At 45.3% G+C, this 24,801-nt stretch overlaps 1 protein-coding gene and 1 pseudogene across 1 annotated transcript in view; one reads left to right on the top strand and one right to left on the bottom strand.

Annotated features, from left to right (window-relative positions):
- LOC118897755 overlaps window positions 1-22,493 on the top strand; it is an 85,643-nt pseudogene extending 63,150 nt beyond the window's left edge.
- Window positions 1-24,801, bottom strand: part of GPR39 (G protein-coupled receptor 39) — a 235,237-nt gene that overhangs the window by 93,241 nt on the left and 117,195 nt on the right. The gene's annotated exons all lie outside the window — the stretch shown is intronic.

Genomic DNA, 24,801 nt, shown 5'->3' with positions numbered 1-24,801 from the left:
AGTGAGTAGAAGGCCTGCCCTTTGGTGCTTGTAGGACAGGCTGGGACCTGGGACCATTTGCTGCAGTGCTTGCACCTGGACAAATGTCTCACTGATCAACAAAATACAAAGAAAACTATAAGAGACTAAAAATAACTGCGTGTGTGTTGGGCAAATTATGGACAACAAGATATAAAAAGACCAAAAAAAACTCATCTGCCACTTCTGAGGATCTGGGAGCAAAAGCAGGGTACTGCACATGCTCCCTGCACACAGCACCACCAAAGGGGTGGGCAGACCACCTAAGCCCCCCCTCTGGCCCGGGCCCTGGACACAACCCTACCCTCACCCCATATAAGGGACCAGCTTGCCCCCCCTCAGGGAGCGAGCAAGGGAACCTGTTACTTGTTTTTGCTCCCCGCTGCTGCAGCAGGGGCCCCAATAAAGCCTTGCCTGAATTTATTTGGCCTCTGATCAATTTCTATTGATTAAGGACCACGAGAACCCTGGTCGGTAACACCTGCAGTAAATGTTTACTACAACTATGCTTAGGCTCTGGGAAAACAACAGCCCCTGCCCTCAAGAAGGTTCAAGTCTACAGCTTCAGGAAGCGGACTTAAGGAATATTCTGGATTTAAACACAAGCGTTCACTGTGCCCTTGGGAGGGCTGTTTCAGAAGTAGGGAAAGGAGAAGCCACACCACCGTGTGGGGAGAGGAGAAGGGATGTGGAAGAAGAGCCAATCAGTCTGGACAACTCTTTCCATGGAAGAGAGGAGAGACCCAGCTAGAGTGGGATGGGAACACTGGTGGAGGAAGGATGTCTTGTCTTTTTTTTTTTCTGTGAGACAGAAGAAACCTGAACATATTTTTAAATGGATGGGAAAAGAATTACTGAGAAAGAGCCTGAAAGTTTTGGGAAGAACGGATGGTTGATAAAGTGATACTACAAAACACCCACAAAGGCAGGAGGGGAAAATATCAGAACTAAAAAAAATAAGATACAAATGAACTTATTTACAAAACAGAAATAGACCCACAGACTTAGAAAACAAACTTATGGTTACCAAAGGGAAAAGGGGGGTGGGAAGGATAAATTAGGAGTTAGGGATTAGCATACACACACGACTATATATAAAATAAATAACCAACAAGGACCTACTATATAGCACAGGAAACTCTACTCAATATTTTATAATAACTTATAAGGGAAAATAATCTGAAAAAGAATGTGTGTGTGTGTGTGTGTGTATAAAAAAACTGAATCACTGTGCTGTACACCTGAAACTAACATGACATTGTAAATCAACTATCCTTCCATTTAAATAATTAATTAAAAAACCAAAAACAAAAGATAAATATGGACCAGAACTAGAGACACTAGAGGGATATAAGGAAACAAGAATGATGAAAACAAACACGCAGGGCAGCACCACTGGGGGAGAGGAGGACGTGAAGGTGGAGAAACTACAGAGGAACAGAGATGGAGCCTGAACGGGGAGGATTAAGGGCCGGCGATGCAGGTGGGCAGTGGGGGGACCTGGAGAATCAAGGTGCTCGTGGAGGTAGCAGCAGCAGGCTTCCTGGAGAAAACAGAACCCCAACAGGGACAGAAGAGACAGAAGAGACATGGAGTAGAGCAGTCAGAGCCTGGATGATGCTCGAAAAGAGAATGTCCTAGAGCCCCGCCGAGCCAAGCAGAAGACAGGAGAAGGGAGGAGGGCCCATAGATGGACCACAGACACGGAGGAAGGAAGAAGAGGCTGGGCGGGCAGGGGACAGGGCGGGCAGGCTCCCGGGGAGTCTCAGTGAGGCCCCTTAGAACCGACTGGAGACAGCGGTCTGATACCCACACCCCAGTCCTGCTTTGAGGCCCAAGGTGGAACGGAGAGCCGGCCCCAGGGGAGGGCGGGTGCCCCGGCGTGGGCACGCTCTGAATCTAGGCCCCGCTGGCTTCCAGGGCTCGGCCCCTAAAGCTGAAGGACCCCGTCCCTGACAGGCTCCCCAGCCCCCTCTCCCCACCACAATGCCTGTCCCAAGCGGGGTGCAGCCTCCAGGAAGGTGTGACCCCAAGGCTCCGCCACGGCCTCTGCAGAGCCGGCAGCAAGCAGGCCACTGTGGGCCCCAGGCATCCATCGAGCCAGCAGCCGGCTGAGCTGGAAATAGGGAGGGAGGGCTCAGTTACACCGGCCCCGGCGCCCGTGCTGACTTGGCAGTTCACGCTCAAGTTATTTGGATAGATTCCAGGCGGAGCAAACTACAGGAAAAGCTCCAGCTATCTCAACTGTTAAAGCAGGAGTCAGGCCTACCAACCGTCTCTCTTCTCATTCTTTTTTTTTTTTTAACCTCTTTATTGGAGTATAATTGCTTTACAATGGTGTGTTACTTTCTGCTCCATAACAAAGTGAATCAGCTATACATATACATATGTTCCCATATCTCCTCCCTCTTGCATCTCCCTCCCTCCCACCCTCCCTATCCCACCCCTTCTCTCCTCATTCTTTTTCATTATTTTACCACTTGCTCACTGCAGCATAAAGAGAGTGAATATATCAAGAAATAGTCAAAACTGCCACTTACGAATAGCAAAAACTTACAACATGCCAGGTGCTGTGCTAAATCCATTAAATGAACCAGAGCAACGGCTCTCTGAGGTAGATGTTAACCCCATCGCACAGATGATAAAACAGAGGCGCCCGGTTTGACTGACTCAAATCACACCACCAGTAACGGGCCAGACTTCCACGGTCTGCATTCCCACATTAAGCCCTCGGCAACAGACAAGCCCTCCTCCAGGAAGCCTGCCCAGCAAGGGTCCTGGAGGTTCCTCAGAGGTGCGCAGGCGTCTTCACCAGAGCCGGGGGGCGTTTCACAGTCACAGAGGTGCCGTGCGGGTTGAGCAGGGCATGCTCTCAAAAGGCCTCTCTGGACAACTCGGGCCTGGGACCACGGTCTGCTTCTGGCCTGGGCCTGTCAGAAAGCAAGAAGCCTGGAAGCAGGGCTTCTCAGTTTGACAGATTTAGCAGCTCCACGACCTTGTTAAGACCTAGGTTCCTTGTAACACTGCACTTCGTAATTCTCATCATAGAAATCTATGCCCTGGGCCTGGATACTCACAGTCAGAAGATAGCTGCGGCTCCAGGCATCTCATCCTCGCCCAACAACTCCAAACACCAGGAAGGGGAAAGAAGGACCATCCCTTCTTAAAGGGAAAGGAAACCTTTTTCTAAATTTCCTCCATCCCCCATCCCTGCGTTCTCCTGTTACACCGGCCAAAACGGCATCACCTGCCCAACTGTAAATCAACCACGAGCAAGAACTGAAATACTATGATTGTATTAGATCCTTAGAGGATCCTTAGACCAGGGATCCTCAGTCCTGGCTGCACATTTTAATCACCTGGGATTTGTTAATACCCACTCCAGACCAATTAAATCAGAATTTCTGGGAGTGGAGCCCAAGTATCAGTATTTTTTTTGAAGAACTCCTCAGGTGTTTTTAATGAGCAGCCAAGGTAGATAACCACTGTTTGGATGAACCAAGTTTTACCACCTGGTGCTGGGCCCGCTGCCTGAGGAAATTCTGGGCTCTGCAGGCAGGAAAGAACGTGGATGGAGGTGGAGGCCGGGTGGGTCATAGTCAGTCCCACGGGCAAGACTCAGAAGATATGAAACACAGGACAGGAAAATGTTCACGGAAAGGAAAGGGGATTAGAGGGAAAGCTGAGGGAGGAGAAAACCATACACTAGGACCAACGAGGGTCTACCTGGGAGGGTATCACAGTATGTAGGGCCCCAGCGTTTATCCTAAGCTCCTTCAGGATCTCACACATCACTACTCCTCCCAGGCCCATCCTCAGCACAGTACTGAGTTTTTTCTCCCGCATCCATGTTACCCAAACAACATGGCAAAAAGGTGGTGGGCCATGGGGGAGGGTAGGAGTAGCAAGAACTTTAGGACAGCAGCCCTAGGGAAACACTTCTTAAGAAATAAAAGAACACTGAAAAGAAACACTCCTGGTTTTGAAACACTCTATGGCCTAACTTTACCTCTGGTCTCCTAGGAAACTCATCCAACTGTATGTGCTCATAAAGACTCTAAATGGGACAAATGCCTCTGTTGGTTCATAGAAAGAGTCCTTAAGAAGACTGTGACTTGAGAGATGTTTCTCTATGGGTATCCTTTCACCTTTCTTTTCTCAGTCTCTCTTATTGACAAATACCAGTGGTATCAGCTTTGGTTGAACACTGGAATCACCTGGGAAGCTTCCAAAAACTCCCATTGCCTCAGCCAATCCCCATACCAGAAATCAGAATCTCTAAGGGACAATCATAGGCATCAATAGTTTTTAAAGCTCCCCAAGCGATTCCAATGTGTAGCCGAAGTTGAGAACCACTATCCTACTTTCAAGATCCAAGTAAACTTGATCTGAGTATGTTCATTAAAAAAAAGTTTCATATGAGAATTCTCATCGATGAATCATGTAGTTGTTGGAGAGTATACCCCCGAAGCATTAAGTTTGTAAGACTGGATGGAAAGTGGTGCCACCTGCACCTTTTTTGGACAATGCAAGATGCCTTTTTCAAAATGATGCTGATAGGTACCAACCTGACACAAGCCTCAGAGAGAAGATGAGGCAGAGGTGGGAGTCTGTAGCCTGCCTGCTCAGGACAGGCCCTAACTCAGGTTTGACATCTGTTAATAGGGTAGCATAAAGAGAAAATGATTTTGAACACAGGATGCAAGGAGAAGGGCGTGAAATGCCATTACCAATGACCCCAAAATTTATAATAATTGAGCCCATTAGTCGTATCCGTTTATTATTTGTAATGCCACTCTGCATGTTTCCAGGGAGGGGTGGCCACCTTTTGAGGCAATTGGGGTCACTCAGGCAGCTGGGGAACTGGGGGACATTCATTTGGTGCAAAGGCAGCTGGGCCCTCATTGTCAAGGAGTTTAATCTGCAAACTCACGAACGCGGCTGCTTTCCCTCCAGCACAGATAATCACTTTCATCGGGAGGAACTCCCACTTCAGCCACTTTGGGTCAGCTGGGAAGATAAATAGCTTCCTGACAGGTTGGGTTTCCCGTCTTCTCATAGCAATGGATTTTTTCCCCACCAAAGTAAAAAGGGCTCCGTTAGGGGCTGTGGGAGGATGAGCCCCTTCCGTGGATCTGACACTTCATGTTAGAATCGCTGGGGAGCTTTTACAAATCCTGATGTGGACGCCAGGCTGCATCCCACACCAATTATAGCAGAATCTCTGGAGGTAGGACCCAGGCCCCGGGGCACTTGTTGAAGCCCCCCCCAGGTGATGCCCACATGCAACCAAGTTTGAGAACCAGGAAGCCAGGGGCGTGATCCCCAACCCCCCAGGCTACCATTAGGATCCCCTGAAAGCTTTCTGGTTTTGCCACAGTGCACAGCTTGTGGGATCTTAGTTCAATTCCCCCCCCCCTTCCCCGACCCCTGGAACTTTTAAAATTACCAGCGCCAGCATCCCCCTCCCAGAGACGCTCATCTAATTGGCCTGGGGTGAGGCCTGTGCGTCGGGATTTTTGACGTTCCCCCAGGTAGGACACACACAAGCAGGAGAATGAGAAGCACAGCTGGCGGGTGGTGGCTGATCACGGCTAGATGGTGGTCAACCTCACTGTGTCTTGGCCCAGCTCAGAGTCTCCCAGGGAACCTGGGTCGAGGCTTCATCCTTCCTTGATGAGCCTGGGCCCCTGCCTGCTTTATTAGCACTCCTGGTGATTCTCATACCCATCCTCACAAGGTGGTGGAAGCACGGTCCAGCCAGATCTCTTTTTGCGAGACGTGTGCCCCTGAGCAGTTTCACATGCCTGAACTTTTGTAAGCTGGAGGCTAATTTTCAGTGCTAAGGGAAGCATCCATTTGAAAGACAACCACAGCAGAGAGATCTTCGGTAAAATTAAGAATCTGTTTATAGTCACCCACTCTCAACATGTGGCCTGTTTTCAAACTCCACGTTCTCAGCTAGTGATGCTTCTTTGCGTCTGTGTTTGCATTCCTATGGTCTAAACTCTCCTTTTAAAAACGAGCTCCATCTTAACCTCATCTCTGGAATCAGAGCCAACATGGGCACTTCATGTAGCGGGACCCATTTTATAACAGCGGGGTCAGAGGACAGGGCCACCTTCGGGGGGGGGCAGCATACACTGCTCTGCCAGGCCTTTATCGAGCGATGCTGCTTCTTCCACGGGGAGCCTTTTCCCTTGTGTTATGTTCCCATTTGTCGTGTAACGATGAGAAATGTCCTAACAACATATACCTTGAAGTCTTTTGCCTGAACAACCCAATGCGCTTTCAACTCTGTTTTTCTGCTTTACTGCATGAGCTTGTTAGAAGGTTAGAGATGGATGAATGAATTCATTCTCCACACACTGAGTGCCTACCGTGTGCTGGGTTTTGGCGCTGTGTAAATGGGAGATAGTCCCTGCCACCAAGGGGCTCACCTAATGGTGGGACGGAGAAACGTGTTGGCGTGGAGGAAGCCAGGTGCTAGGAGGCACCTAGCCTGGGGCGGGGGGGGGGGGGGAAGGTGTTCCAGAGGCTGTGTGTAAAGTGATGACATCTGAATAGGATATCAAGGCACAGAGAGCGCAGTTGGCCAGCTGGGGTGGGGATGGGATGGGGGTGGGGTGGGGTGAGGGACAGCTTGCATTCTGGACAGAGGACCACATCTGTGCATGTGCAGAGGACCACATCTGTGCATGTGCAGAGAGCCTCGAGGATGCCTGGGGAGGTGGATCAGGATGGCCCGGGTAAGGGGCCTTTTATGGACCCACACGAGATAGGGCTAGAGAATTAGGCAAGGCCAATCATGAAAGCTTTCCTTACAACACGCCAAAAAAAAGGGCCGCATAACACACCAAAGAATTTTTCCAAAGGCAATGGAACGTCATTGAAGGATCTGTGAACAGAGGTTCAAACATAATCCAATCTGAGTTTGAAGGAAAATACTTCAGTGGCGGCGTGGAGGATGGATTTGAGGGAGAAGAGACAAAAGCCGTGGCTCTTAACGTTGACTGCACGTTGGGATCCTCGGGGTCCCAACTCCTGACATTCTAACATAATCGGTTTGGGATGTGTCCCAGGCATCCGAATTGTTCAAAGTTCTCCCAGGGATTCGGATGTGCAGTAGGGGGTTGAAAGCCACAGGTGTTTGCAGAGTGGTCAGGTGGAGGCGAAGGCAGTAATCTGGGTGGTGGAAGGATGGTACACTGGTTCACATACTAGAGCAGCAGCGGAAGGGGGCAGAGAACAGGACCACTGCTAATGGCAGGGGAGGCAAGGAGAGGAGACATGTATAACTCTCAAGTCTGGGGTTGAGAGAAGGGGAGGGTAGAGGTATGATTCACCTAGAGTGGGACTCAGCAGGAAAAGTAGGTTTAGGAGAGAAGAGGAAGAATCAGGTCTATTGGAACAGCTTTGGATAACTGTTTAATAACCGTAATTTATTCATTTTTTTCCTTTTTATTGCAGGATAGTTGATTTACAATATTGCATTAGTTTCTGGTATAGAGCAAAGTGATTCGGTTATATATAATCTATATATTCTTTTTCAGATTCTTTGCCATTATAGGTTATTATAAGGTATTGAATACAGTTCCCTGTGCTACACAGTAGGACCTTGTTGTTTAGGAAAAATCAGTTTTTAGAATGTGAGACACATACAAAGATATGACCAATATAGAAATGGGGCTGGAGGGCTGGATTCCTGTCAACAGCAGAGAAAGAGAGGTTCAAGTCCCAGGTGTGGGTGATACACCAATGGAGACGAGTCTATCATACAGAGGGCAATAAGTCAGAAAGAGAAAAACAATATGGTATACTAACGCATATATGTGGAATCTGAAAAAAATTGGTATAGACGATCTTATTTACAAAGCAGAAATAGAGACACAGATGTAGAGAACAAACATATGGATACCAGGGGGGAAAGGGGAGGTGGGTGGGATGAATTGGGAGCTTGGGATTGACATATATGAACTACTGATACTATGTATAAAACAGATAACCGAGAACCTACCGTATAGCACAGGGAATTCTACTCAATGCTCTGTGGTGACGTACATGGGAAGGAAATCCAAAAAAGAGGGTATTATATGGTATACGTATAGCTGACTCACTTTGCTGTACAGCAGAAACTAAAACAACATTGTCAAGCAAGTATACGCCAATAAAAATTTTAAAATAAATAAATTAATAAAACCAATGGAGGCTGTTCAGGGTTAGAAGAGAATAAGGCTGAGACCAGGACCCCGGGAAACGTTAACTGGTGAGGATTGGGAGTGAAATCCCTGGACGGGGTTAACTTCGGGCAAGCCTTTTCAGCGGAGCGGGGGGGAAGCCAGAGTCACATGGTGGTCGTGTGCAGAGAACAGCTGAAAAGTGGAGAAACAGTGAGCGTGGGCTTGCTCTTTGGTGTAATCAATCAGGTTGTGAGGGGAAGGTGGGAGGTCAGACGGTAGCTAGATGGGGGATTCAGGTTCAAGGCCACTTTCTCAGTAGGGGAGAGGGTGAGAAAGGAGAGCCTTGAGGGTGTTGATAGTAGAAGAAACAAAGCTGGGAAGGAAGGAGCGGGAGATACATGAAAGAGGGGAGTGATGGATGAATGGAGGGCCCACGGGAGGCCGCAGGGAAGAGGGGTTGCCTTCCACAGCACAGAGGAGGGTTCAGCCTTGGGCGGAGGGAAGAACGTCTCTGCCCAGGAGTTAAAGGGGAAAGGAAAAGCAGGAGAAAAGGCAGGTGGGTTCTGGGTGGGGAGAAAGGCCAACCTTAAGAAAAATTCCATCTGACAACCTCTCTCTTCTCTATGAATTAAAAGGCAGGACTCTGCTGAGGCCATGATGGCAGGTGGTGGGTGGGAGATTTGAGGAAAGTAGTAAATACTTAGTATCACTGCTGTTGGGACTGGGAGAGGGGGCTGGCTGAGGGTTGCAGGCAGCATTGGGAGCCCAGCGGAGGCTGGGAATGGTGCAGATGCTCTAACCAGTATGAAGGTGGGGAGAGCCAAAACATACCAGGCTGCAGGAATCAGCCCATGGTGATAGGCTCTTGCCCTCCCCATTCACCCCTTCCTTCATTCCACCCCTACTTTTATTCCTATGTTCCATGCTCACCACTTCCCTACACGAAGTGTGGGCTCAAGCCAGCAACCTGAGCATCAGGCAGGAACCTGTTGGGAATGTCTGATCTCAGGGGTCACGCCAGACGTCCTGTAACAAGATCCCCAGGTGACTGGAATGCACATTACATTTGAGAACCACTGCTCTAGTCTTTTCCAACTACAGTTCTCACTGCCTTGCTAATATGCCATGAAGTTTGTGTGCTCAGCTTGGAACACTCATCCCTCATGCTTTCTAGACAATTCTCCTCTGTTAAGACTGTGTGTCAGTCTTACCTTCTCTCTGACTTTTCCAAGGCCCTGCTGGGAAGAGCTATTTGCTGCCTCGAATGTGGTTCCATAGACCTCATCTGAGGGCCGCCATGTTGCTTTCCCTTATCCTCAGCACCCAGCACAGTGCCTGGTACAAAGCCAGTGCTCTGTAAGGTGCCTGAGTATTCACTGAATGAAACCCAGGCCCCAATTCTCAGCTCCATGTCCCAACCCACGCCCCTGACCATTTTCTGCACATGGAAAGTCATGCCTTTTTAAAAAAAAAATAAATAGTGCTATAAATTAAGCCCCAAATTCCTCACCTTGCATTTGCCTGATATGACCCCAAACCCTGGGAAAGCACTGGGCTTGTTATTGTTTTCTATAAAAATTTAAAAAGCCATATCTCACTTTTTCAAATTACATGTCACATAAAGCTCAGGTCCCAGGTCCCAACCTTGGGCAGGCTCTTTTCCCAAGTGGCTATAAGGAAATGCAATATTTCAAAACATCAGTTCACCTGTTACTTAATGTTCCAAGTGTGGAAACCCTCTCTACTTATTTCTGAGTAGGAAACCTATTTTCTAATAAAGCAAGGAAAGTCAACTAAATTACAAACATGTATGGCCTTTCAATCCACTCTGTATGTTCCTGGGTATGAAAATGAGGTCTTTTTTTAATCCCTTTTTTTCTATCCCTTTTTTCCACTTTTATGCCGTTTTCTATCCCTTTTGGAACTTGACATATAGTTGGAGCTTAACAAATGTGCTTCTGATCAACTGAAGAGGAACTATTTCCCTACTTTAACTTTCACAACTAAATTGGACCAAGAAATATATTGATTGTGGGGCAACTTGCTGAGTCACCTGCTAAATGTTTATTTCCTCCTTCTAGGTCTGCCCCGACCTTTCAGAGTTATCCTTTCCAAACCTGGGATTTACGGCTGATCATTACTGCTTAATATCGGCTGTACAATTAAAATAGCCTGGGAACCCAGGAGCCTTGAGAAGCAGAGAGAAAACAGAGAAATCCACCCCAATACAATCTCAAACCCATCGCCTTATTAATCACGTTAGGCCCTGAAGAAATAATTTTTTTGGCCCTTAAACATTCCCAGAAATGCTAATATTCAGGATGCTTCCCTCCCCACCCCCATCGCATTTGGCCCTGCCAGTCACACTCTGTGTAGGAAAGGATTTTGATTTGTGTCAGTAATGTTGCCTTAGAAATTGCAAACATTTAGAAATGCACAGAAAAAAAAAAAAAGCATGTGCCATTAAAAATGGGAATTTAAGAGATTCAGAGTCAGTCTACAAGTGACCCACTTCAGACCTAGGGACACATACAGACTGAAAGTGAGGGGGTGGAAAAAGATATTCCATGCAAATGGAAATCAAAAGAAAGCTGGAGTAGCAATACTCATATCAGACAAAATAGACTTTAAAATAAAGAATGTTACAAGAGACAAGGAAGGACACTACATAATGATCAAGGGATCAATCCAAGAAGAAGATATAACCATTATAAATATACATACACCCCACATAGGAGCACCTCAATACATAAGGCAACTGCTAACAGCTATAAAAGAGGAAATCGACAGTAACACAATAATAGTGGGGGACTTTAACACCTCACTTACACCAATGGACAGATCATCCAAACAGAAAATTAAGAAGGAAACACAAGCTTTAAATGACACAATAGACCAGATAGATTTAATTGATATTTATAGGACATTCCATCCAAAAATAGCAGATTACACTTTCTTCTCAAGTGCACATGGAACATTCTCCAAGCTAGATCACATCTTATGTCACAAATCAAGCCTCGGTAAATTTAAGAAAACTGAGATCATATCAAGCATCTCTTCCGACCACAACACTATGAGATTAGAAATAAATTACAGGGAAAAAAACATAAAAGACACAAACACATGGAGGCGAAACGATACATTACTAAATAACCAAGAGATCACTGAAGAAAGTCAGAGGAAATCAAAAAATACCTGCAGACAAATGACAACGAAAACACAACAATCCAAAACCTATGGGACGCAGCAAAAGCAGTTCTAAGAGGGAAGTTCATATAGCGATACAATCCTACCTCAAGAAACAAGAAAAATCTCAAATAAACAATATAACCTTACACCTAAAGAAACTAGAGAAAGAAAAAGAAACAAAACCCAAAGTTAGTAGAAGGAAAGAAATCATAAAGATCAGAGCAGAAATAAATGAAATAGAAACAAAGAAAACAATAGCAAAGATCAATAAAACTAAAAGCTGGTTCTTTGAGAAGATAAACAAAATTGAAAAACCTTTAGCCAGACTCATCAAGAACAAGAGGGAGAGGACTCAAATCAATAAAATTAGAAATGAAAAAGGAGAAGTTACAACAGACACCGCAGAAATACAAAGCATCCTAAGAGACTACTACAGGCAACTCTCTTCCAATAAAATGGACAACCTGGAAGAAATGGACAAATTCTTAGAAAGGTATAACCTTCCAAGACTGAACCAGGAAAAAATACAAAATATGAACAGACCAATCACAAGTAATGAAATTGAAACTGTGATTAAAAATCTTCCAACAAACAAAAGTCCAGGACCAGATGGCTTCACAGGTGAATTCTATCAAACATTTAGAGAAAAGTTAACACGCATCATTCTCAAACCCTTCCAAAAAACTTCAGAGGGAGGAACACTCCCAAACTCATTCTACAAGGCCACTATCACCTTGATACCAAAACCAGACAAAGATACTACAAAAAAGAAAATTACAGACCAATATCACTGATGAATATAGATGCAAAAATCCTCAACAAAATACTAGCAAACAGAACCCAACAACACATCAAAGGATCATACAACATGATCAAGTGGTAATTATCCCAGGGATGCAAAGATTCCTCAATATACGCAAATCAATCAATGTGATACACCATATTAACAAACTGAAGAATAAAAACCGTATGATCATCTCAATAGATGCAGAAAAAGCTTTTGACAAAATTCAACACCAATTTATGATAAAAACTCTCCAAAAAGTGGGCACAGAGGGAACCTACCTCAACATAACAAAAGTCATATATGACAAACCAACAGCAAACATCATTCTCAATGGTGAAAAACTGAAAGCATTTCCTCTAAGATCAGGAACAAGACAAGGATGTCCACTCTCACCACTATTATTCAACATAGTTCTGGAAGTCCTAGCCACGGCAATCAGAGAAGAAAAAGAAATAAAAAGAATACAAATTGGAAGAGAAGAAGTAAAACTGTCACTGCAGATGACATGATACTATACATAGAAAATCCTAAAGATGCCACCAGAAAACTACTAGAGCTAATCAGTGAATTTGGTAAAGTTGCAGGGTACAAAATTAATGCAGAGAAATCTCTGGCATTCCTATACACTAACAACAAAAGATCAGAAAGAGAAATTAAGGAAACAATCCCATTCCCCATTGCAACAAAAAGAATGAAATACCTAGGAATAAACCTACCTAAGGAGGTAGAAGACCTGTACTCAGAAAACTTAAAAACACTGATGAAAGAAATCAAAGATGACACAAACAGATGGAGAGATATACCATGTTCTTGAATTGGAAGAATCAACATTGTGAAAATGACTATGCTACCCAAAGCAATCTACAGATTCAATGCAATCCCTATCAAATTACCAATGGCATGTTTTACAGAACTAGAAAAAACACCTTAAAATTTGTATGGAGACAGAAAAGACCCTGAATAGCCAAATCAATCTTGAGGGGAAAAAATGGAGGTGGAGGAATCAGACTCCCTGACTTCAGACTATACTACAAAGCTACAGTAATCAAGACAGTATGGTACTGGCACAGAAACAAATATAGATCAATGGGACAGGATAGAAAGCCCAGAGATAAACTCACACACCTATGGTCAATTAATCTATGACAAAGGGGCAAGGGTATACAATGGAGAAAAGACAGTCTCTTCAATAAGTAGTGCTGGGAAAACTGGACAGCTACATGTAAAAGAATGAAATTAGAACACTCCCTAACACCGTACACAAAAATAAACTCAAAATGGATTAAGGACCTAAATAAGACCAGACACTATAAAACTCTTAGAGGAAAACATAGGAAGAACACTCTTTGACATAAATCACAGCTAGATCTTTTTTGACCCACCTCCTAGAGTAATGGAAATAAAAATAGAAATAAACAATGGAACCTAATGAAACTTAAAAGCTTTTGCACAGCAAAGGAAACTATAAACAAGATGAAAAGGCAACCCTCAGAATGAGAGAAAATATTTGCAAACAAATCAACAGACAGGGCTTCCTTGGTGGCGCAGTGGTTGAGAATCTGCCTGCTAATGCAGGGGACACGGGTTCGAGCCCTGGTCTGGGAGGATCCCACAAGCCGCAGAGCAACTAGGCCCGTGAGCCACAACTACTGAGCCTGCGTGTCTGGAGCCTGTGCTCTGCAACAAGAGAGGCCGCAATAGTGAGAGGCCCGCGCACCACAGTGAGGAGTGGCCCCCACTTGCCGCAAGTAGAGAAAGCCCTCGCACAGAAACGAAGACCCAACACAGCCAAAAATAAATAAATAAATAAAGGAGTTCCTTAAAAAAAAAACAACAAAGGATTAATCTCCAAACAGCTCATGCAGCTCAATATTAAAAAAACAAACAACCCAATCAAAAAATGGGCAGAAGGCCTAAACAGACATTTCTCCAAAAAAGACATACAGATGGCCAAGAGGCACATGAAAAGCTGCTCAACATCACTAAGTATTAGAGTAATGCAAGTCAAAACGACAATGAGGTATCACCTCACACCGGTTAGAATGGGCATCATCAGAAAATCTACAAACAACAAATGCTGGAGAGGGTGTGGAGAAAAGGGAACCCTCTTGCACTGTTGGTGGGAATGTAAATTGATACAGCCACTATGGAGAACAGTATGGAGGTTCCTTAAAAAACTAAAAATAGAATTACCATATGACCCAGCAATCCCACTACTGGGCATATACCCAGAGAAAACCATAATGCAAAAAGACACATGCACCCCAATGTTCACTGCAGCACTATTTACAATGGCCAGGTCATGGAAGCAACCTAAATGCCCATTGACAGACAAATGGATAAAGAAGATGTGGTACATATATACAATGGAATATTACTCAGCCATAAAAAGGAACGAAACTGGGTCATTTGTAGAGACATGGATGGACCTAGAGACTGTCATACAGAGTGAAGTAAGTCAGAAAGGAAAAAACGAATATTGCATATTAATGCATATATGTGGAATCTACAAAAATGGTGCAGATGAACCAGTTTGCAAGGCAGAAATAGAGGCACAGATGCAGAGAACAAGCGTATGGACACCAAGGGGGGAAAGTGGTGGTGGTGGTGGTGGGATGCAGTGGGAGACTGGGATTGACATATATGCATTAATACGTATAAAATAGATAACTAATAAGAACCTGCTGTATAAAAAATAAATAAATAAAATTCAAAAAAAAAAAAGAGCGATTCAGAGTCATGGGACCTTTGGTACATCTGGAACAGGTATGTGGATTCCTTCAAATAAGGCAGTGGGGGGATTAACATGTGTCCACTCCCCACGAGGCTCCATCCTAGCACTTTTCATAGATTACCTCATTCCATCTTCACAAAAGACCTGCCAAGTGGCTATTGTTAGTCTCATGTTACAGACCAGGTAACTGAGGTTCAGAGAGGCTAAGAAAATCACCCAGAATAAGATAGCTACTAAGGCTACTCAGGATGGCACTCCCACAGGAGTCATGGTCTGCCCACCTCAAAAGCTATGCCTTTTTTTAACTGCACTAAATTGGCATGAATCCTATTTTCTTAGACTCTATCCTTTATATAACAAAAAAGAAGCATTATGGGATACCCCAAAAGGACTTCCTACCGAAACATCGTATTCCACTTATCTCTCATGGTAATTGAAATTCCCAAATGACTCACTCTTTGGGATTAGGGCCACTGAAGCTCTCTGTTAGGATGACAATGTTTGCTACAACGAACAGAATTCCAAATTAGAAGTCATGAAATGTTCATTAAGTGTGTATTTTACCCAAGGCACCATCATAGATGTCGTGACAAACACACAAAACAATTCTGTACCCTCAAGAAGCTTACAAGCTAAATAGCAATTTTAGATCTAAGCAACAGTTCAAAGTGGTAAACAGCTGTCACCAGCCCCCTACAAGGTGAAGTGCCAAATAAATTTTCTAAGCAAATGTCTATAGGCCCTCAGACATTATACCCTTAACAGGAATCCTGGCAGCTCACAAGATGAATGTCACTAAAGTAGTTCCTGTCACCCACCCCGAGGAAATGAGTCTTGGGAAGCCAGAAAGGGCTTTGATGCGGAGGAGCCTCTGTGAGGTTGAACCTGATAAGAACAGAAGGCCTGGAGTAGTCGTTAGAATTGACTGTACAAGTTGGGGGCAGTATGTGAAGGGGGAGAATTTGAAAAGTCCCATTTTGCATCTACCTTTGCCACACAGAGTTGTCTGCACAATTACATCCTGTCACTTTAGCTGCCTCAAAAAAAATCTCACGCTAGGTAGGAAGAACATCAAGCCTGGCGTTTGACAGTGTTAGCGTACAAAGGACTGGCTATCTGAATCCCCCCGCCATCCCCAGCCCCACCTGGACCACAGCCTTCTCAGAAACACACATGATGAGGAAAGACCTTGCTGAGAGCCAGTGGTGTGCTGGAGCTGGTGTGTTCCAACTAGAGAGAGCTAGCTGTGAAATATTCAGCTATCTGGTGATAATCAGCCATGGTGGGAGCATTTACACTATGGAAATTGGCAAGTTACACCTCAAAGCCGTGTCGTTTTGGTTTTTTTTTTTTTAAATTTTTTTTTTTTAAACATCCCCACAAGGCAGGTACTGAAGGCAGTTCCTCCTTTTTTTTTTAAATTTTATTTATTTATTTATTTATTTATTTATCTATTTATGGCTGTGTTGGGTCTTCGTTTCTGTGCAAGTACTTTCTCCAGTTGCGGCAAGTGGGGGCCACTCTTCATAGCGGTGCGCGGGCCTCTCACTATCGCGGCCTCTCTTGTTGTGGAGCACAGGCTCCAGATGCGCAGGCTCAGTAATTGTGGCTCACGGGCCCAGTTGCTCCGCGGCATGTGGGATCCTCCCAGACCAGGGCTCGAACCCATGTCCCCTGCATTGGCAGGCAGATTCTCAACCACTGTGCCACCAGGGAAGCCCAGCTGTGTCGTTTTTGTGCAGAGTTTGCCAGCTCACCATTGCTTAGAGCTGTTCATATACTGTCCTCTCTCTGATTTGTACGTTTACATGAACTCTGTAGCATTCAGCGAGCCTCAAGTTAAGATGATACGCATAATGAATTTCACCATTTGGTATTTAGCTCTGAGAGACCAGGGATGTATTTGCTTTGAAGAAGGTTTTCTTAAGCAGCCACTAGCATCTCTAAACAAATTAGATGAGCGATGGCCAAAGTGTGGCCCTGGAACAGGAGTGTCACAATCACCTGTGAACTCCCGCCGCATCCCAGATCTACTGAATCGGGAACTTTAGGGATGCCCCAGTAACTTGTGTTTTAATAAGCCCTCCAGGTGACTGTAACACACACTCAAGTTTGAGACACCAAACTAGAGTACCCTCTCCCCCAATAGTAAAACCAATCTTTGGCTTTTACCATTTATACATTGTATGCACAATGTACATGCTCACACCATGTAATAAATTATCAGGTACTATATGCTCTATATAACATGTGTGTTGCAGTCAGCCTTCAAGATGGCCTCCAGGGTACCTCCTGGTGTTCATGCACTTATTTTGTGAATAAAATACCTATACCTATAGTGAATAAAATTCACTATACCTCCTATAGTGAATCATCAGGGGTCTGTGTGTGACCAGCAGAGTGCTCAGAAATTCTCATGTGTGCCTTCAGAAACTAGGTCATTAAAGGTGTAGCTTTCATTGTGTTCTCTTGGTTACTTGCTCTGGGGGGACCCAGCCACCATGCTCTGAGGACAGAAGCCCATAAGTACAGAACTGGGATACCAAGAGTCAGCACCAATGCCAGCCATGTGAGTGATCCCTCCAGAAGTGGACCATCCAGCCCCAGCCAAGTTTTCAGATGACCGTAGCCCCAGCAGACACAGGACTGCAATCTCACAAGACGCCTGGGCCAAAACCACCCAACCAAGCAGCCCTTCCTGAATTCCTGACCCATAGAAACTGTGAGAGGCATAGCACTAAGTTTTGGGGTAATTTGTTACACAGCACTAGATAACCAATACACACTGTACTAAAAGTGTTTAAGCGCAGCCACATGGGGAAGGTTTGAATGGTACAAAGTTGTATGAAGCAAGGTCTTTTCCAAAAAGAAGCTCACTACTTATGTGGGAGATGAGATACATAAGCACTAAAAATAATTGGGGTTTTTTTTACTTATTATTAAGAGATCACAAGTCTAGAGGGAGAAAATGCACATGCAAACCCTTTGAAAAATGAGTTATGGGGCTTCCCTGGTGGCGCAGTGGTTGAGAATCTGCCTGCCAATGCAGGGGACACGGGTTCGAGCCCTGGTCTGGGAAGATCCCACATGCTGCGGAGCAACTAGGCCCGTGAGCCACAGTTACTGAGCTTGCGCATCTGGAGCTTGTGCTCCGCAACAAGAGAGGCCGTGATAATGAGAGCCCCACGCACCGCGATGAAGAGTGGCCCCCACTTGCCGCAACTAGAGAAAGCCCTCGCACAGAAACGAAGACCCAACACAGCCATAAATAAATAAATAAATAAACCCAAAAGTTAAAAAAAAAAAAAATGAGTTATGCTGCAAAGTCAAGTTTTCCAGTCCCCTTTAAACCCCAGGACAGCATTTTAATCTGTCCCCTTTCTTAACATACTGTATTCTTCCTCAGCTTTTTAAGCAGAGTGAATACAAAGTAATTGCTGTTGATGAGGTAAGGGGTTGTTGTGAACCAGTTATACAGGGCACAAAAGATGTCATTTAGCTGTCAGTGCAGACAGCCGGGGACCCAGGGCTGCATGTCAGTGACTGCCTTCAGCATGCTAGGAGGCTAACAGACAACACCAGTTTCTGGTTTCTAGAAGTCTTTGTAAATCCCCTCATTCATTCTTCACCACAAACTCATGATTGTCACATCGTCCTAATGAGAAAACTGCAGCTTGGAGCAGATAAGTGGGGTCACCTAACTGATAAGTGACAGAGCCGTGAACTATCTGACTCAGAGCCCAAGCATGTGGCCTCCAAGGAACTCTCACTGGCTTCAGAAAGGTCGTTGGTGTCAGCTTGTGTAACATAGTATTTTAAGGCAACACAGGTTCATTGTATAAAATCCCAAAGGTATAAAATTCAGGGTTGGGAGACTGGGATTGACATATACACACTACTGTATGTAATTCCTGATACCATTGAGCTGCTGAATCAAAGCCAAAGCTTCCTACATCCAGAATTCATGTTATGTCAGAAAAAAATGAACCTGTATTCATTCAAGCAATTGTGGTTAGGTTTTTTGTTTCATGCAGCCAAAAGCATTCCTAAATAATACTGATGGTAATATATTACAACCACCAAACTTATAATAACAGAACATGCAGTCGGTGCTCTTCCTCTACATAAAATAGAGGAAACTGCTACAGTAGCTCATTTAATGCTTCAATAAAGCCACCCTCCTAAAATTACACTTGAAAAAATCTAGGATAAATGCTGGAAAAGTTCACTCAAACAATCCAACTTAATCAGCATTATAAAAATATTCCGGATGGAAATGCAGCTTGGTATAATAATGGAATGATCACGACACGAATCAGAAACCATCAACTGAAGCTCTAAGAACTACTAATGCTATCTTAAGCAAGTCACTACTCTTCTCATTTTTCATCTATACAATGAAGAAGTTAAACTGGGTAGCCCTGGGGTCCCCTTCAGATTTGATATTCTGTGTAAACTGTGAACTGAAATAAATTATCTTTAAAAAGTCACAAACTTCTTCTGTGGCCTCCTCATTTCCTGGCTGCTTTCCAGCTGCAATAGCTGACCTTCTAACGCCTTGCATCAGTCTGAAAGGACAAATACACCTGCATTTGTCATAAATACATCCAGTCTTTTCAAAGCACTTTGGAACAAAGGTGGAGGCAGTTCATACCATGCAACACCGAGTCCAGATGTTTTTTTTCCAGAAGGAAGGTGCCTCCCGTGGTACAGCGCTGTTTGTCGGTATCCAAAGACTGAGGCCTGCCATCTTCCAAAATGGCTGGACCATGGATGAACTGATTGAACTTTTCCCTATCTTCACCCATTGCATGTTAGCTAGTTATCCATTTTCTTTTTTTCAAAACTAGCAGGATCTTTTCGTGCTTTTGCCCCTGATCTTTCACTAACGTAAGGCTAAGCTCTCTACAATACATGGCTCCCTCAGTACTTCACCCCGTTATGCTGCTTGCATATTCATTACTGTCCAAGCTACAGTGTTATTGTTCCATGATTTAGCTTGTTTTGTGCTGGGTGGTGAATTCTGAACGAGGCAACCAGGCTGAATAATTTGGTGGGCTTTCAGGAGGATACCCTGATGTCTTTGTATCTCCCTCACCAACTCACACACAGACCCATTCACATGCACAAGGCCTGTCAAAACCCCAGTGCAGAGATGCAGGCATTGTGACAGGTATAGTTGGAGGGCTGGGGAATCAGAAAGCAAAAGGGTACCTCCTGATCTCAGGAGCCTACAGTCAAGCGTCTACAGATACGTGCAGTGAACACTGTACTAGAGGGTTATAAGGCAGCGCAGAAGTATGTGCATGGCACCGTAAGCCCTGAGGAGGGCTACTTAACTGAATGCGGGGGGGGGGGGGAGATTCAGGGCAGCCCTCCCCCTAACAGAAGCCCACATGTGGTGAGTTTGGATAGGATAGGCTGGCGGGTGTGCTCAAAGAGGGATGGCTGCTGATTTTTCTAACCCCACTTCCCCACCCTTGCCCCTCTTCTCTCTGTTCTCTCCACTTTCCTACCTGCTCTCACTTCCTCAACAGTCTTGGCTCGTGTGGGGAAAGCTGGCATTCTGTAGACGTCACCAGCCAAACAGGTGGCCCTGCTCCCACCAGGCTATCTGACGCCACACCCGGGGCCCACCTCGAACCTTCTCAAACCAGGTGCTTGGTGAAGGAGCCCAGAGGCATCTTCTTACAGCCAAAGGGATTTGTGTTCATAAAATCTGTTTTTGGATTGTTTTACAACACTGTGGAAGCGGGAAATATGGGAGCCAAACAACCAAGGCGTCACAGTGCCTTGGCAGTTTCCAAATGAACAGAGTGATGGAGGAGTATCGTGGGACTTTCCAGAAGGGCTGGGAAGAGGCTTGGAGTCAAGAAAGGGCAAGTACAGAGACTGTGGCCAGCAGGCGTGGGGCTGGTGGGAGCCCATCAGGGAACTCGCACGCTGTCCTTGATGCTAGTAGCCCTTTAGAGCCGTGGGTCTCTCCCACAGGAACAAGGAAAACGGGGGACCACAGATAAAAACCTTCCAAGTGATTAAGGGCTGGTGAATAAGGAAAAGAGGAGAAGGGGAAGCTGAGGGCTTGGTGGTTAATGCCAGTCCTCCTGGGATGCGACGCGCTCTCAGAGAGGGGGCCCCCTCCTCTTCAGTGTTAACAGGATAAGACAGAGAGGGTTTCTCTGAGTACCTGGAATCTCAAGAAGACTTCCTGATGGCGAGTGCTGTTAATGTTCAGATTCTGGGGAGGTGATGTCTCCCCCCTCTCTGAAGGACTTTGAAAGAAAGACCCTAACCCTACCCCTAACCTGGATGGTGTACAGTGGTCCAGCTCAGAGGGAAGGCAGCTAAATGGATGCTTGGGTTCCTTCCAGGCTTCAGATGCTCTATTTCTACCACGTGGTGTCTGTCTGGAAGAAGCTGTATGACCTCTAATTCCATCATAAAACCAAGGGTATGTTAAATATATGTTCACTGTAAAACTCCAACCACTCTACTAATACAAACAATTTCCACCTTCTTTCCCTTTTGAACTTAGAAACCAGAGTTCTAATTTATTAAAGACAGGGATATAAATCAAGCAGGATAACTCATTTGGGTCATTTAACATTAGACAATCCCCCCCACCACCACCGACCCTCTTAGGAAGTAAACTGACCAACTTGCTTTATTTTTTAACTTGTAAAAATATTTTCTACTATAAACATTTTCAAACATACGGAAAAATAGAGGGGACTGCAAAACAAACCCGCATATACTCATCACCCTGATTCAAAATTAACATGTCTAACAAAATGAGCAATAATTCCTTGCTAGTCAATGTCATCACTTGGCTAGTTCACAGTCAGCTTGCTGAAATCAGCCTCCAGACAAGGACCCGCATTATATTCGATTACATTTGGTGGTTACGTCTCTGAGGTCTTATGCCTTTACTGTCGCGGTGACGTGTAGAACGCCTTACATTCTGAATTTGTCAGCTTGCCTCTTCGTGGTGTCATCTTATTTGTTCCTCTGCTCCCTGCATTTCTAGTAAATGCAGCTTGACTAAATTCAGGTTCAACTTTATTTTGTCAAGAATATTCCCGTCCCTTGCCCCAGCTGCGGCTAAGGTGCTCGGTCCTTCCAAGGACGCGAAGGCCGCGGTGGGGTGAGGCCCTCACTTCATCCAGCGACTAGCACCGCGCCCGGCAGCCCCTGCTTAGCACTCACCCGCCTCCATCTCAGAGCTGTCCTGCACCTCCTCGGCCCTCACTCTGCACGACGATGAGGTGATGGTCACGGAGGATAAAATCAATGCCCTCATTAAAGCAGCCGGTGCAAACGCTGAACCTTTCCAGCCAGGCTATTTGCAAAGGCTTTGGCCAATGTCAGCATCGGGAGCCTCATCTGCAACATGGGGGCAGGTGGAGCTGCCCCAGCAGCTGATGCTGCCCCAGCAGGAAGTCCTGCCCCTTCTACCACTGCTGCCCCAGCTGAGGAGAAGAAAGTAGAAGCAAACAAACAAGAATCTGAAGAGTGTGATGATGACATGGGCTTTGGTCTTTTTTGACTACACCTCTCTGGTAACATGTTGAATGAAAAGCTGAGGTCTTTGCTGGAAAAAAAAAAAAAGAAAAATTCCTTAGGTGGTATTGAGTGGTTTGTATTTTAGGGGTCCACGATGACTGGGTAGTTCCTCTCTCAGTGGAGCTATCATTAATGAGTGAGTTCAGGATGTGACAGCCTGACCCCTCCCATGTAAACATCCTCAGCAACCTCTAACTCATGGTTTCATCCACTGATGATCATTGCCTGAACCAATTATTTCACCAGGGATTGAAAAATGGGGATTTTCTATCGTTTTTTGATATTTATGTTCACCTTGCCTCCTTACATATTTTAGGTTCAATGAAGAAGAAATGATACAAAAATATGCATCCACGGATGTGGATCCTGATACAGGAATGAAGAAACACCTCTCCACTGAAACTAGAGATCTTGATTTGGAAGACAGTGTTAGGAACAAAGGTAGAGACGAAAAGAGTCTGAAATGGGAAACAGGAAGAGGGTTCTTAGATTGGCAGCCATGAGTCTTGGGACCAGGCAGGTTTGCACACTCTGGGCAACTGTCATCCTAGCTATAACCTAAGCCCAGAGAAGCATCTGGCCTTACGGGAGCTGAAAATAGAACATACAGAATCAAGAATGGAAAAAAAGAGGGAAAGAAGGAGGCATTTCACTTCTGAGTGAAGTCTGGAGACCCCAGGGCATCACTGCAGTTAATAGATTTCAAAGCCACATGCTTCTGACAGCACCGCTGGGCAACAGGCATGGGTGAGACTCTAGTAATGGAGGCCTGAATGACCTCCCTGACTCCACTCGTTGGGGGCAGCGATGGGCCACTGCCGGCATCTGCAAGCAGCCCTCACATAGGCTGGCGGGGAAGCCCAGTGGGGACACCACCTGCCATCAATGTCCATGGGGAGGGGCTGATGCTCAGAGCACGAGCCTGGTGCGCACCTGCTGCAGCCTCCCTCCTCCGCCTCTCTGCTCCTGAACGCCACCTTCCTTATTCCTCCTTCCAGGGAAACACGATCATCCTCATTTGTTCTGTTCCCTACACAAGCCCACCTGGAGAGCAAATTGATACCATGCTTGCTTACACAATCATCACCCTCTTAGCAGCTGCTTCTGGAGGACCAGGAGGATGGTATGGATAAGTTGTTCCAGCTGCCACTGTGCAGTAATTAGAACTTCCTGCTTATAAAATGTAATTCTGATCACACGACCACTCCGAGTCAGGAAGGAAGGAAAGGCGGGAGAGGGGCAACCTCTAAAGGAAGCAACAATGTTCTGCAGGGGCCTCTCTGTTCAGCTCAGGAGGTTAAAAGGCAAGGGCAAAGGATGGAAAGAGAGACACGCAAGTCAGGACGAATTTTTAAAATATGTGCAGGTCGTGTAGGAATCGTCGCATCCAGAGACAGACCCCCAATTCACAGAGGTTTATGAGTGATAAAGAAGACAACAGAAGAAGGTTTTTAAATGATATCTGGAGCAAACAGAACAAAGGGAGAGACTCACTGATTGGATGAAGTGTGACAAAATTAATAGGGAACACAAAACGGAGTGTTAAAATTCCAACTGGGCTTTTATCTCTCCTAGCAATGAGTCTGCAAATTGGACAGTGTAAAGCTAGTGTCCCAGAAGACAACTGAAGTCCTCATCAAGCCAGGAGATAGTAGGAAACCATCAATCTATGGCAATGAGATAGGGTGTCGGATCAGCAAAATTACATTTGGGATGTGGAGGAATATTCCAGAAAAACTTCAGAGAATCTCTTAGTAGCTCCCCCGGGCTCTTGGAGAAGCCAGGAGACAGAAGTTGAGCAAATACCCTAGTTCCAGAAATAGGGGAAGGCTGATTTCCAGAAACTTAGGCAGTTCATCTTGACCTAAGTCCTCCTTAAAAATGTAAAATGGACTGTTAAACAGGTTGTTTGTGAGCATCACAGAAAGACACAACCTGATCTCGTGGCATCAATGTGAATTATCTAAAAAGAAGTCATGTTCTGGACCATTTGTTAATGAGATCCTCAGGGCAAGTACCTTAGAAAGTCACTGTGAAGCTCTTAACTAAGGAAACTGTCCACAGTTAGAGTGAGATGATGAAACCTCCAGGTGGGGATATGGTCTTGTTGCTTTTCAGTTATGTTAAATAGTAACATAGACAATGGGACTCTTAAGGAAACCTCCTTCTATGCGTGGAAGGGCAAAGCCTGGTAGACACACAGTCTTAATGAACAGAGCAAATGTCCATCGAATGACTACCCTGTACCGGCTCCAGATGTGACATGCTCTGGCCACCAAAGATGAAGACCTTGTCCTGAATCAAAGATCCCACTGTCTGATACTACAAAG

The sequence above is a fragment of the Balaenoptera musculus genome, chromosome 7 (genome assembly GCF_009873245.2).
Source record: "Balaenoptera musculus isolate JJ_BM4_2016_0621 chromosome 7, mBalMus1.pri.v3, whole genome shotgun sequence".
Lineage (NCBI taxonomy): Eukaryota > Metazoa > Chordata > Mammalia > Artiodactyla > Balaenopteridae > Balaenoptera > Balaenoptera musculus.
The sequence above is the reverse complement of the archived record's forward strand: the minus strand, read 5'-3'. Positions and strand labels throughout refer to the sequence as shown.